This window comes from Bison bison, unplaced genomic scaffold, assembly GCF_000754665.1.
Source record: "Bison bison bison isolate TAMUID 2011002044 unplaced genomic scaffold, Bison_UMD1.0 scf7180017864503, whole genome shotgun sequence".
Lineage (NCBI taxonomy): Eukaryota > Metazoa > Chordata > Mammalia > Artiodactyla > Bovidae > Bison > Bison bison.
The window spans coordinates 7,717,777-7,732,038 of NW_011495061.1; positions in this window are offsets into that span (position 1 = coordinate 7,717,777).

Sequence of the window (14,262 nt, forward strand, 5' to 3'; positions counted from 1 at the left end):
CTATTCTTTGGAACTCTGCATTCAAATGGGAATATCTTTCCTTTTCTCCTTTGCTTTTCACTTACCTTCTTTTCTCAGCTATTTGTAAGGCCTCCTCAGACAGCTGTTTTGCTGTTTTGCATTTCTTTTTCTTGGGGATGGTCTTGATCCCTGTCTCTTGTACAATGTCACAAACCTCCGTCCATAGTTCATCAGGCATTCTGTCTATCAGATCTAGTCCCTTAAATCTACTTCTCACTTCCACTGTATAATCATAAGGGATTTGATTTAGGTCATACCTGAATGGTCTAGTGGTTTTTCCCTACTTTCTTCAATTTAAGTCTGAATTTGATAATAAGGATTTCATGGTCTGTGCCACAGTCAGTTCCCGGTCTTGTTTTTGCTGACTGTATAGAACTGCTCCATCTTTGGCTGCAAAGAATATAATCAATCTGATTTCAGTATTGACCGTCTGGTGATGTCCATGTGTAGAGTCTTCTCTTGTGTATTTGGAAGAGGGTGTTTGCTATGACCAGTGCATTTTCTTGGTAGAACTCTATTAGCCTTTGCCCTGTTTCATTCTGTACTCCAAGGCCAAATTTGCCTGTTACTCCTGGTGTTTCTTGACTTCCTACTTTCGCATTCCAGTCCCCTATAATGAAAAGAACATCTTTTCTGGGTGTTAGTTCTAGAAGGTCTTGTAAGTCTTCATAGAATTGTTCAGCTTCAGCTTCTTCAGTGTTATTGGTCTGGGCATAGACTTGGATTACCATGATATATAATGATTTGTCTTGGAAAAGAACAGAGATTATCCTGTCGTTTTTGAGATTGCATCCAAGTACTGCATTTCAGACTCTTTTGTTGACTATGATGGCTACTCCATTTCTTCTAAGGGATTCCTACCCGCAGGTGTAGATATAATGGCCATCTGAGTTAAATTCATCCATTCCAGTCCATTTTAGTTTGCTGATTCCTAGAATGTTGATGTTCACTCTTGTCATCTCCTGTTTGACCACTTCCAATTTGCCTTGATTCATGGACCTAACATTCCAGGTTCCTATGCAATATTGCTCTTTACAGCATTGAACCCTTCTTCCATCACCAGTCCCATGTACAACTGAGTGTTGTTGCTTTGGCTCTATCCCTTCATTCTTTCTGGAGTTATTTCTTCACTGATCTCCATAGCATATTGGGCATCTACTGACCTGGAGTTCATCTTTCAGTGTCCTATCTTTTTGCATTTTCATACTGTTCATTGGGTTCTCAAGGCAAGAATACTTAAGTGATTTGCCATTCCCTTCTCCAGTGGACCACATTCTGTCAGACCTCTCCACCATGACCTGGCCATCTTGGGTAGCCCCACACAGCATGGCTTAGTTTCATTGAGTTAGACAAGGCTGTGGTCCGTGTGATCAGATTGGCTAGTTGTCTGTGATTGTAGTTTCAGTCTGTCTGATCCCCTCTCTCAGTGCCTATCGTCTTACTTTGGTTTCTCTTATCTTGGACATGGGGGCCTTAGTTCCTGCAGAAGAAGTCAAAGATATTGTTATGTATGGTCCTTCAGGAGGAACCAGCTGCTGCTGCTGAGTTGCTTCAGTCATGTGCGACTCTGTGCAATCCCATAGACAGCAACTAACCAGGCTCCGCTGTCCCTGGGATTCTCCAGGAAAGAACACTGGAGTGGGTTGCCATTGCCTTCTCCAATGCATGAAAATGAAAAGTGAAAGTGAAGTTGCTCAATTGTGTCCAACTGTTCATGACCCCATATACTGCAGCCTACCAGGCTCCTCCGTCCATGGGATTTTCCAGGCAAGAATACTGGAGTGGGTTGCCATTGCCTTCTCCAAGGAGGAACCACAACCTTGTTTTAATGGCTGCACTATAGTTTCTTGACTGTTTCTCCTTTGTTTCTGCATTCCCTCAACTTGCCTGATTAGCAACTGGCTACCCATTTCATTGTGGTTCCTTCTTTATGTCTTTAGCTGTAGACAATCTTTTCTAGTAGGTTCCAGATGGTTGTTTTGCAGGTAAGTGTGATTTTGGTATGCTCTTGAGAGGAAGTGAGCCCAGGGTCTGTCTACTCCACTATCTTGGCTGCTGTCCACTGATCCACTCACGCCTTTCAGTGTGTGTGAGGATGGTTATAGAGCAGGAGGACCTGGGCTTGACTGGGGAAGAAGTGGGGCCATCCAAAAAGGGAGGGATGAAGGAAACAACGTGTAGGGAGCACTTCATGGCTAACAAAGCACTTTATTTCCTTTGATCTTCTCGGAAACCTAAAAAATGGGTCTCGTCCCCATTTTACGAGAATCTGAGGCCAGAGAGAGGGGCAGTAGGTGGAGCCAGGACTTGACATCAGGCATCTGACATCAAAACCTGTGTCATCTTGGTCACACAGCATGAGGGGGACAGGGAGCAGAAAAGAGGGCCCACAGTGACTCGGACTTTCAACTCCTTCCCCTTTGAGCACGGACAGAGGGCAAAGGAAGCCAGTGTTCCACAGGGGAAAATCATGGCCTGAAACTTCTGAAATGGCATCACAAACCCTCCCCAGGCTTTGGCTGGTCTGAAGAGGGGTAATTGGGGTGTTTCAGAACACACCACCCTCTGTCTTTATTTCTGAAGCTGAAACGAGCTCCCATTTCTTGGCTTTCACATTGAGTCTCCGTTTTTTCACATTGAGTCTCAGCTTTTGCTCTGCAGGGTAAGTTGCGACTTCTTTGGCCAGAGGATTGACGGGGAGCATTTAAGGACACCTATCAAGTCTGTGCCCTCAACTTCGCCTCTCTGAAGCCTAGAGGCTGGAGAGCCTCCATCTGCCTGGGGACCAGTGAAAAAACAATAATAAAAACAGACTTGACCCTTATTTGTAAAAATCTCAGATGAATTGTGTTGTTCTGTCTTTTCAATGAAGGGGGTTCTTTTAACCTGTTTTGCAAATGTGGAAACTGAGGTTCAGAAAGACCAAGTGACTCACCCAAGATTGTGCAGCTGGAGGGTGGCAGAACCTGGCCTCTCCCTCGGGTCTATTTGACTCCAAAGCCCCAGCCCTCCCCCTGCCCAGAGAGCACTGGAGTTTGATGCAGCCTGTGCCATTCAGACTGCCAAGTGGAAAGTCTGCAAGATGGATAATGAGGAAGTCATTTTTCAGGAAATCAATGTGGATGAAAGATTAATTGATGAAACCTTGCCAAAAAGAGGCTGCTGCAGAGTCTGTATTTTGTGCCAGGAAGCTCAGAGCACCAGAGGAGGCTGAGCACTTTTCCGAAGGAGAAAGCTCGTGGGAGAGAAATGGAGGCTATTCCTCTGGGCACCCAGGGGCCCCTGTCATCTGGCCTCGGGCACTACTGTTGGGTGGCAGTGCTTGCTGGGTACCTGTGTTCAGACTCTGGCCACCTGCTGGCTTTTTGTGCCGAAATTATCTCAGAGACCTTGTATCTCTGTCTCCTGCCTCCCACTCAGGCAGCTGCTTTCTGCAGGAAGCCTGCCTGTACCATGCCTCTCAGGTTCTTGCTCATCTCAGCCCCACCAGTGCTGCCGCCTAGGGCTGGCTCTGCTCCTGTTTTCCCTGCCTTCCTCTTGGATGTATTTCTGAGGAGGTTGGGTCACGCTGTGGAAAGGGAGCCAAGCAGCGTGGCATTCGGGCTCCGTCACTTGTGTTGTGACTTACCCTCTCCCAACCTCCTTCCCCAGTTGTAAGATAAGGATGATATACACTCTAGGAAGAGTTGTGCCGAGGATGAGAGTCAGGTCTGGAAACCTCCCATCCCAGTGCCAGGCCCTGGGAAAGTGCTCAGGAAGAGGGGGCCAGTCAAACCTTGACTCTCAGAACAGGTCAATTCTGATCTAGGTAGGACTCTCATTTCTTCTGACCTACCTGCCTGTGCTGGAGAGAGAAGCTGGGTCAGGGAGAGGTGGGAGGGCAGCTTCCTGCACAAGCCCTCCCTGGTCTTACTAACCTCCTGTCCACTCTCCTTTCTGCTAATACCTTCCCACACTGCTCCCAGCTCATGGGAGATGGATGGAGCTCATGGGAGATGATGGAGGCGGATGGTCCTCCTGGCAGGACCCTGTTCCAGTGCCAGAGCCCCTGGCCATCCAGGCTGGTGCTCCTGGGCCCCTGTCTGGGTCCCTGCCCTGCAGACCTAGACTTCTTCATCCCCTCAGCCTTTAGTAGAGCTGAGGATGATCAAACCTTTCTACCTGCTTGACCAGGAGAAGCTCAGGCCCTGGAATCTGGTGGGATGGGCTGTGGAGGTACAGTCCCAGAGTTCAGAGTCTACACTTCTACCAGAGGGGCCAGTGCGAGTTGTTAAAATGCCTTAAAGGAAAGGCTCCCCCCTGCCTGCCCTTCTCCTGCATAATACCTGGCTGACCTGAGTGACAGATTGATGGGAAGACTAGGAAGGCACCAGGACCAGGCCTGTGGACGAGAGAAGTGCCAGGGCTGATCAGGTCTGGAGCTTGGCAGGGCTGTTGGGTCAGCCCCTGTGGTGGCTGCTAGGTGTCCCCATGAAAGGCCCATGGGGTGTAGAGCATTAAGCCTGGCATGGCTGACATCACCATCTGGAGACCTAGGAGGACCAGTAGGTATCTCATGGGAGTGGTGAGACTCAAAGAGGATCATATAACATCTAGTGTCAGGTGGGTGGTAAGGACAGAGCGTACATAGGGAGGATGCTGGACCTCAGAGGAAATGGTGGTGACAGTGAGGTCAGGAGCCACACCATAACCATGGAGGCAGGGGCTCAGGGCACAGGCAGTGTGCCCTGAGACTGATGTGCTGGGAGGGAAGTGGGGGCAGAAGCCCAAACTTACGGCGTGGGTCAACTCATGATTGGAGATTGGGGTAGTTAGTAAGTCTATGGGAACAGGGAGGTCCACGTCTCTCTTGGTGCTTCCCCACCCCAGCCCTGCTAATGGATCTGAGACTCCCAAACTTCTCCCCATCCTGGTTCAGGGAAACCTTAATGACTGGCCAGGCTGAACGTACAGATGTTTGACTTGAGTGTACAGCTGAGGTGAGCTGCAGAAGGCAGGGTGTTCACTTTTCCACTGCCTCTGACTCCTTGCCTCTGTCCTCTCCCCTTCTCTCTCTCCCTGTGTCTCTCTGGCTGGAATGTGGCAACCACGGGCACTTCTGGCTAACAACAAAACACAGAGCATCTTCTAATGGTGATGATGCGCTCAGGCTTAAAAAGTTATTATTAATTCTCAGGTAAGAGAATTAATAATAAACGAAGAAGGGCTGAGGTACAGGGCATGGGGTGCTCACGAAGTCCCTATAAGAAGAACAAAGCATGTGGGCCCCATCCTCCAAGGAGAGAACCGAGTGTGTAAGCTTTAGACATGCAGATGGGGCAGGGATGGAAATGAGAGTCAGACTTGGGGACATGATTGTGCAAAGCTCCAGGGCAATATGTGAGGAGATGAGAAAATGAGAAAATGTGCATGCAGAGCACAGTGACACCCTGCAAAAGGCCAGGCAGGTGATTTAATCTTCCAGCTGATTGTTCTCCTGGCCATTACCAGCTACCTACTCTGAGCCAGGCCTGGGTGCTAGTGGCACAGAAATGAATGAGACAGTATTCTTGCCCTCTGGGAACCCCTGACCTAATTAGAAAATCAGACCAACAAATGGATAATTTTCAAGCAGTTGGGAAGTCATGTTACAGAAGTGGAAAGGAAGGGTCCTTTGGCACAGCCTGGGCTGCAGAGTGATGGAGGTTGATGAAGAGAAGGCCTTGTGGAAGATCAGATGGCTGAGCTGCTTCTGCAAGGTTGAAAAAGCAGCTGGAGAAGATGAGGAGATAGAGCAGTCCAGGTAGAGGGGATGGCATGAGTAGGGGCTTGGAGGGGAACTGGGGACAACCACAAGACACTTGGGGAATACAGCAGGAGTCAGGGAGTAGCATGGTGAGATCAGGAGACTGGAGGACCCAGGAGTAGGTTCTTTGGCCTTGGAGGGCCTCCAAAGAGCCAGAAGTCCTGGAGGAAGCTGGGAGAATAGGCCAAGCACAGAGGGGAAGGGCTCTTTGATGGATACAACTCAGGATCAAGCAAGAATCCAGCCTGCCAGTCTAAGGTGGTCATGAGCTGACGTCGGGGGTGGACAGACTATGGCCCCTGGCCCGTCGCCAGTTTTCCTGCACGAAGTTTTATTGGAACACAGTCATGTTCATTTGCCAGCTGCCTCTGGCTGCTTTCATGCTACAACCTCAAGTATTGGCAAACACAGAGACTGTATGGCTCATGAAATAGAAAATATTTCCCATCAGGCCCTTTATAGCAAAAATGTGCTGACTTCAATTTAAAGTAGAGACCGGCTGGACAGCAAGAAAAGGAGGCTGGAGAAGCGGGTCAGCACACGTGTCCTACAGGTGTGTTTTCAGGGTGGTCTCGGCTCAGACTGGGCTGGGGCTTAGCTGAGCTGTTGATGCTGAGTAGGGCTTCCAAGAGTTTTGCCCTACCAGCGCTTGGTGATAGAGGCCTTGTACTTGGGACACTGTGTTCCCTCCAGGAAGCTGTGTTCTTGTGGGAGAGTGCTCTGGGCTCTCCACAGGTGAGGTATCCTCCTCTTTCAGGAGTTTTCAGCGTGATATCTGAGTCTTGAGAAAGCACGGGTCTGACCCCAGGAGTTCTCTGGGGTTGGATACTAGGTGTTGTCATGGTCGCTGGGTGAAGACCCCCATCTGCAGCATGGATCCTGACTTCCTACCAGGCCCATCCCAGCTTTGTGGGAATCAGAGTTAGTGTTGCAAGGATCCGGAGAGTTATCTATTCTGGTCCAACCCCTCTACTGAAAATCTTTTAATTATTTAAAAGTGTAGATTACATCTCTTTCAGCTTTCTCTGGATACCCTTTCCACCCTTTCTGGACACACAGTTGCCTGACAATCTTCTATTCAAGCTATTGCATCCCAAACTTCCCACAGCAATCCAGGGGTGTTCTGACTCAGGTTCAAGTGTCATGAAAAGGTCAACAGACTTTCTCTGAGAAGCAGCTTCCACCATCCATGACCTGCAGAGACAGACTCCATCAGCCTCCAGGTTAAGACCCACGTTAGGCTCACTTGTGCTGAAATACATCAGCAAGATGCTTGGCCGGGAAAAGTGTTAGGTGCTTCAGGGACTCTGGTGATGGGAGAGTGTTGGAGAACTACAGGGGCTGAAAGAGAGCGAGACTGTATCTGTGCATAATCAGACTGCCTCCACAAATTTATGTCTTGGGGGAGTGGTTTTGCTATGCTTGTAGCTTTTGCTAGATGGTAACAAAACAGGTAAGCCAGAGGTGTTCTGCCACTCTGCACATCCTACAAAGACTGACCCAAAGAACAAAGGCCTCACTTTACATTTGGCTGTTGGGACAAGGCCAAATGATCAGGAGGTGTATTGTCTTATACCATCAAGAACATAGTGACCTTCTGGTCGGCACTGGACAATGATCGGGATGGGGAATCTGCTGCTCCAAGCTACCATGCTAGGTAGCTTGCTTCCTTCCCTGAATCCTGTCCTTTTAAGAGTCAGTCTTTTCTGATAGGCCTGGAGCCAGCAGGCTGCCCTTGACCTTGTTGTCAGCAGAGAGGAAATGCTGAAAGGGTAGGCCTGACTCTCCCAGGAGTCTGGCTTTGAGCTTGTGTAAAAGACCAAGTGGTGACTAAACAAAGGCTACTGGAGACGGGGAGGGTACTTTTTAATTTAAAATTTCATTGGGAGATAATTATAGATTCATCTGCAAAGAAGTAATACAGAGATCCTTTGTTCCCTTTCTGCATTTCCCCCACCAGGAACATCTTGTCAAACTGTAGCACAGTATGAAAAACAGGATATAATATCAATATCACAGAGATACAGAATATTTCACCCACCATCACGGCCATCCCTCCTGTTTCCTTTTTACAGTCAGACTAACTTCCCTCCTTCCCCCTCCCCTCTTTAACCATGGAAAACACTCCTCTGTTTTCCATTTCTGTAATTTTTTCATTTTCAGTTCAGTTCAGTTCAGTTGCTCAGTCATGTCTGACTCTTTGCGACCCCATGGACTGTAGCACGCCAGGCCTCCCTGTCCATCACCAACTCCTGGAGATTACTCAAACTCATGTCCATTGAGTCAGTGATGCCATCCAACCATCTCATCCTCTTTCGTCCCCTTTTCCTCCCGCCTTCAATCTTTTCCAGTATCAGGGTCTTTTCAAAATGAGTCAGCTCTTCGCATCAAGTGGCCAAAGTATTGGAGTTTCAGCTTCAACATCAGTCTTTCCAATGAACACCAAGGACTGATTTCCTTTAGGTTGGACTGGTTGGATCTCCTTGCAGTCCAAGGGACTCTCAAGAGTCTTCTCCAACACCACAGTTCAAAAGCATCAATTCTTTGGTGCTCAGCTTTCTTTATAGTCCAACTCTCACATCCATACATGACCACAGGAAAAACCATAGCCTTGACTAGATGGACCTTTGTTGACAAAGTAATGTCTCTGCTTTTTAATATGCTATCTAGGTTGGTCATAACTTTTCTTCCAAGGAGTAAGTGTCTTTTAATTTCATGGCTGCAGTCACCATCTGCAGTGATTTTGGAGTCCCCCAAAATAAAGTCTGCCACTGTTTCCACTGTCTCCCCATCTATTTGCCATGAAGTGATGGGACTAGATGCTATGATCTTAGTTTTCTGAATGTTGAGCCTCAAGTGAACTTTTTCACTCTCCTCTTTCACTTTCATCAAGAGGTTCTTTAGTTCTTCGCTTTCTGCCTTAAGTGTTGTGTCATCTGCATATTTGAGGTTATTGATATTTCTCCCAGCAATCTTGATTCCAGCTTGTGCTTCTTCCTGCCTAGCGTTTCTCATTATGTACTCTACATATAAGTTAAATAAGCAGGTGACAATATACAGCCTTGATATACTCCTTTTCCTATTTGGAACAAGTCTGTTGTTCCATGTCCAGTTCTAACTGTTGCTTCCTGACCTACATATAGGTTTCTCAAGAGGCAGGTCAGGTCGCCTGGTATTCCCATCTCTTTCAGAATTTTCCACAGTTTATTGTGATCCACACAGTCAAAAGCTTTGGCATAGTCAATAAAGCAGAAATAGATGTTTTTCTAGAACTCTCTTTCTTTTTTGATGATCCAGTGGATACTGGCAATTTGATCTCTGGTTCCTCTGCCTTTTCTAAAACCAGCTTGAACATTAGTCATTTTAGAGATGTTATATAAATGTAATCGTACAGTATGTAACCTTTGGGGATTGATTTTTTTTCCTGCTCAGCATAATTCTATGGCAATCCTTCTGAGTCATGTGCATCAATAGTTGATTCCTTTTTATCACTGAGTGATGCCATGATAAAGATGTACCGCAAATTGTTTTATCATTCACACATTGAAGGATGCCCAAGTCAGTTCCACTTTTAGGCTGTAGTAAATAAAACTGCTATAAACATTCACCTATATTGGAAAAGACTATGATGCTGGGAGGGATCGTGGGCAGGAGGAGAAGGGGACGGCAGAGAATGAGATGGCTGGATGGCATCACCGACTCGATGGACGTGAGTTTGAGTGAACTCTGGGAGTTGGTGATGGACAGGGAGGCCTGCCATGCTGGAATTCATGGGATCACAAAGAGTTGGACACGACTGAGTGACTGAACTGAACTGAACAAGTTTTTTTTATAAGGATTTCCCTGGGATAAGTGCAGAGGAGTGCAACTGCTGGATTACACTGCTGGATTATAGTTGAATATTGGCTTTTTTGTTCTTAATATTTATTTGGTTGTGCCAGATGTTGCCACATGTGAGATCTAGTTCCCTGACCAGGGAATGAAACTGGGCCCCCTGCATTGGGAGTTTGGAATCTTAGTCACTGAACCACCAGGAAAGTCCCTGAATGTTGGCTTTTAAAAGAAATTACCCAACTGTTTTCCAGAGTGGCTATGCCATTTTGTTATATTACATTTTTCACATTGCATGTAATACATTCCCACTAGTAGCATATGAGCCATGCAGGCCCTTTGCAAACTCTCCAGCATTTGGTATTGTCACTGCGTATTTTAACCACTCTAATAGATGTGCAGTGATATCTTATTGTGGTTTTAATTTGCCTTTTCCCTAGTGAGCCATGATGTTGATTGAACATGTTTTCGTGTGCTTAGTTGCCATCTGTATATTGTCTTTGGTGACACAGTTTTTCTTTTTCTCTGCCCATTTTCTAATAGGGTTTTCTCTCCCCCGAAGGAGCTTACTTTCATGCTGTTGAGTTCTGAGTGTTCCTTTGTTGTTGTTGAGTGTCTAGTGAAGTAAGTGAAAGCTACTCAGTCGTGTCCATCTCTCTGTGACCCCTTGGACTATACAGTCCATGGGATTCTCTGGGCCACAGTACTGTAGTGAGTAGCCATTCCCTTCTCCTAGGGACCTTCCCAACCCAGGGATTGAACCCAGGTCTCCTGCATTGCAGGCAGATTCTTTACCAACTGAGCCACCAACGAAGCCCTTAGTGGCTAAGCCGTGTCTGCCTCTTTTGCAACTCCATAGACTGTAGCCCAGCAGGCTCCTATCCATGGGATTTCCCAAGCAAGAATACTGGAGTGGGTTGCCATTTTCTCCTCCAGGAGATCTTCCCAACCCAGGGATAGAATCTGCATCTCCTGCTTGGCAGGTGGATTCTTTACCACTGAGCCACCTGGGAAGCCATTTATATATTCTGAATATAGTCCTTTGTTTAATAAATGGTCAATAAATATTTTCTTCCTGTCTGCAGGTTGTTTTTTTTTTTTTTAATCAGAGCTTATCATGAAGCAAAAATTTTTAATTTTGATGAAGTTCAATTTATCAAGTTTTCTTTTTGTGGACTGTGTTTTTGGGTGTCAAGTTTAAGAACTTATTGTCTAGTCCTAGATATCCAAGATTTCCCCCAATTTCCCCCTGCCCCCACAAAGTTTTATTTTTTACATTCATGTCCATGATCCATCTTGAGTTAATTTTTGTATAGTATGTGAGTCTTCAGACAAGCTTCACTTTTTTTGGTCTGTGGATTTCCCACTGCTCAGCCCCATTTGTTGAGAAGACAATCTTTCATTTATTGGATTGTTTGACACCTTTGTGAAAAATCCTTTGGGCATATATATGTGTGGGTCTATTTCTGGGTCCTCTATTCTCATCCATTCTTGTCACTGGGCCTAATATCACAGAGTCTTCATTAGTTTAATCTTGAAAATTGTATATACACTGATTTCTTTTACAAAACTCCTTTTAGCTCTTCTTATTCTTTTACCTTTACATATACATTTTAGAATAATCTTGTCTATATCCATCAAAAAAACTCTGGAATTTTAGTAAAAATTGCATTCAGTTCATTTCAGTTGCTCATGATGTACTCTGCATATAAGTTAAGTAAGCAGGGTGACAATATACAGCCTTGACGTACTCCTTTCCCTATTTGAAACCAGTCTGTTGTTCCATGTCCAGTTCTAACTGTTGCTTCCTGACCTGCATACAGATTTCTCAAGAGACAAGTCATGTGGTCTGGTACTCCCATCTCTTTAAGCATTTTCCAGAGCTTGTGGTGGCCCACACAGTCGAAGGCGTTGGCATAGTCAATAAAGCGGAAGTAGATATTTCTCTGGAAATCTCTTGCTTTTTCTATGATCCAATGGATGTTGGCAATTTGATTGCTGGTTCCTCTGCCTTTTCTAAATCCAGCTTGAACATCTGAAAGTTCACAGTTCACATACAGTTGAAGCCTAACTTGGAGAATTTTGAGCATTACTTTACTAGCGTGTGAGATGAGTGCAATTGTGTGGTAGTTCAAGCATTCTTTGGCATTGCCTTTCTTTGGGATTGGAATGAAAACTGACCTTTTCAAGTCCTGTGGCCACTGCTGAACTGAAATCCACAACCACAGAAAACTAACCAACCTGATCACATGGACCACAGCCTTGCTAACTCAGTGGAACTATGAACCATGCCTTGTAGGGCCACCCAAGATGGATGGGTCATGGTGGAGATTCCTGACAAACGTGGTCAACTGGAGAAGGGAATGGCAAACCACTTTAGTATCAAGAATACTGAGAACCCCATGAACAGCATGAAAAGGCAAAAACATAGGACCTTGAAAGATGAACTCCCCAGTTCGGAAGGTGCCCAATATGCTACTGGAGATCAGTGGAGAAATAACTCCAGAAAGAATGAAGGGATGGAGCCAAAGCAAAAATAACACCCAGTTGTGAATGGGACTGGTGATGGAAGCAGAGTTCGATGCTGTAAAGAGCAATATTGCATAGGAACCTGGAATGTTAGGTCCATGAATCAAGGCAAATTGAAAGTTGTCAAACAGGAGATGGCAAAAGTGAACATCGACATTCTAGGAATCAGTGAACTAAGATGGACTGGAATGGGTGAATTTAACTCAGATGACCATTATATCTACTACTGTGGGCAAGAATCCCTTAGAAGAAATGGAGTAGCCATCATGGTCAACAAAAGAGTCTGAAATGCAGTACTTGGATGCAATCTCAAAAACGACAGAATGATCTCTATTTGTTTCAAAGGCAAACCATTCAATATCACAGTAATCCAAGTCTATGCCCTGACCCGTAATGCTGAAGAAGCTGAAGTTGAATGGTTCTATGAAGACCTACAAGACCTTCTAGAACTAACATCCAAAAAAGATGTCCTTTTCATTATAGGGGACTGGAATGCAAAAGTAGGAAGTCAAGAAACACCTGGAGTAACAGGCAAATTTGGCCTTGGAGTACAGAATGAAACAGAACAAAGACTAATAAAGTTTTGCCAAGAGAACACACGGGTCATAGCAAACACCCTCTTCCAACAACACAAGAGAAGACTTGACACATGGGCATCAGCAGATGGTCAACACTGAAATCAGATTGATTATATTCTTTGCAGCCAAAGATGGAGAAGCTCTATACAGTCAGCAAAAACAAGACCAGGAGCTGACTGTGGCACAGACTGTGAACTCCTTATTGCCAAATTCAGACTTAAATTGAAGAAAGTAGGGAAAACAATTAGACCATTCAGATATGACCTAAATCAAACCCCTTAAGATTATACAGTGGAAGTGACAAATAGATTCAAATAGATCTGATAGACAGAGTGCCTGAAGAACTATGGACAGAGGTTCATAACATTGTACAGGAGGCAGAGATCAAGACCATACCCAAGCAAAAGAAATGCAAAAAAGCAAAATGGTTGTCTGAGTTCAGTTCAGTTCAGTCATCAGTCGTGTCCAACTCTTTGCAACCCCACGAACTGCAGCACGCCAGGCCTCCCTGTTCATCACCAACTCCCGGAGTTCACTCAAATCCATGTCCATTAAGTCGATGATGCCATCCAACCATCTCATCTCATTCGTCCCCTTCTCCTCCTGCCCTCAATCCTTCCCAGCATCAGAGTCTTTTCAAATGAGTCAGCTCTTCACATCAGGTGGCCAAAGTATTGGAGTTTCAGCTTCAAAATCAGTCCTTCCAATGAACACCAAGGACTGATAACCTTTAGGTTGGATCTCCTTGCAGTCCAAGGGACTCTCAAGAGTCTTCCCCAAGACCACAGTTCAAAAGCATCAGTTCTTCAGTGCTCAGTTTTCTTTATAGTCCAACTCTCACATGCATACACGACCACTGGAAAAACCACAGCCTTGACTAGATGGAAATTTGTTGACAAAGTAATGTCTCTGCTTTTTAATATGCTGTCTAGATTGGTCATAACTTTTCTTCCAAGGACTAAGAGTCTTTTAACTTCATGGCTGCAACCACCATCTGCAGTGATTTTGGAGCCCACAAAAATAAAGTCTGACACTGTTTCCCCATCTATTTGCCGTGAAGTGATGGGATCGGATGCCATGATCTTAGTTTTCTGAATGTTGACCTTTAAGCCAATATTTTCACTCTCCTCTTTCACTTTCATCAAGAGGCGTTTTAGTTCCTCTTCACTTTCTGCCATAAGGTTAGTGTCATCTGCATATCTGAGGTTGTTGATATTTCTCCTGGCAATCTTGATTTCAGCTTGTGCTTCTTCCAGCCCAGCGATTCTCATGATGTACTCTGCATATAAGTTAAATAAACAGAGTGACAACATACAGCCTTGATGTATTCCTTTTTCTATTTGGAACCAGTCTGTTGTTCCATGTCCATTTCTAACTGACCTGCATACAGGTTTCTGACCTGCATACAGGTTTCTCAAGAGGCAGGTCAGGTGGTCTGGCATTCCCATCTCTTTCAGAATTTCCCACAGTTTATTGTGACCCACACAGTCAAAGGCTTTGGCATAGTCAATAAAGCAG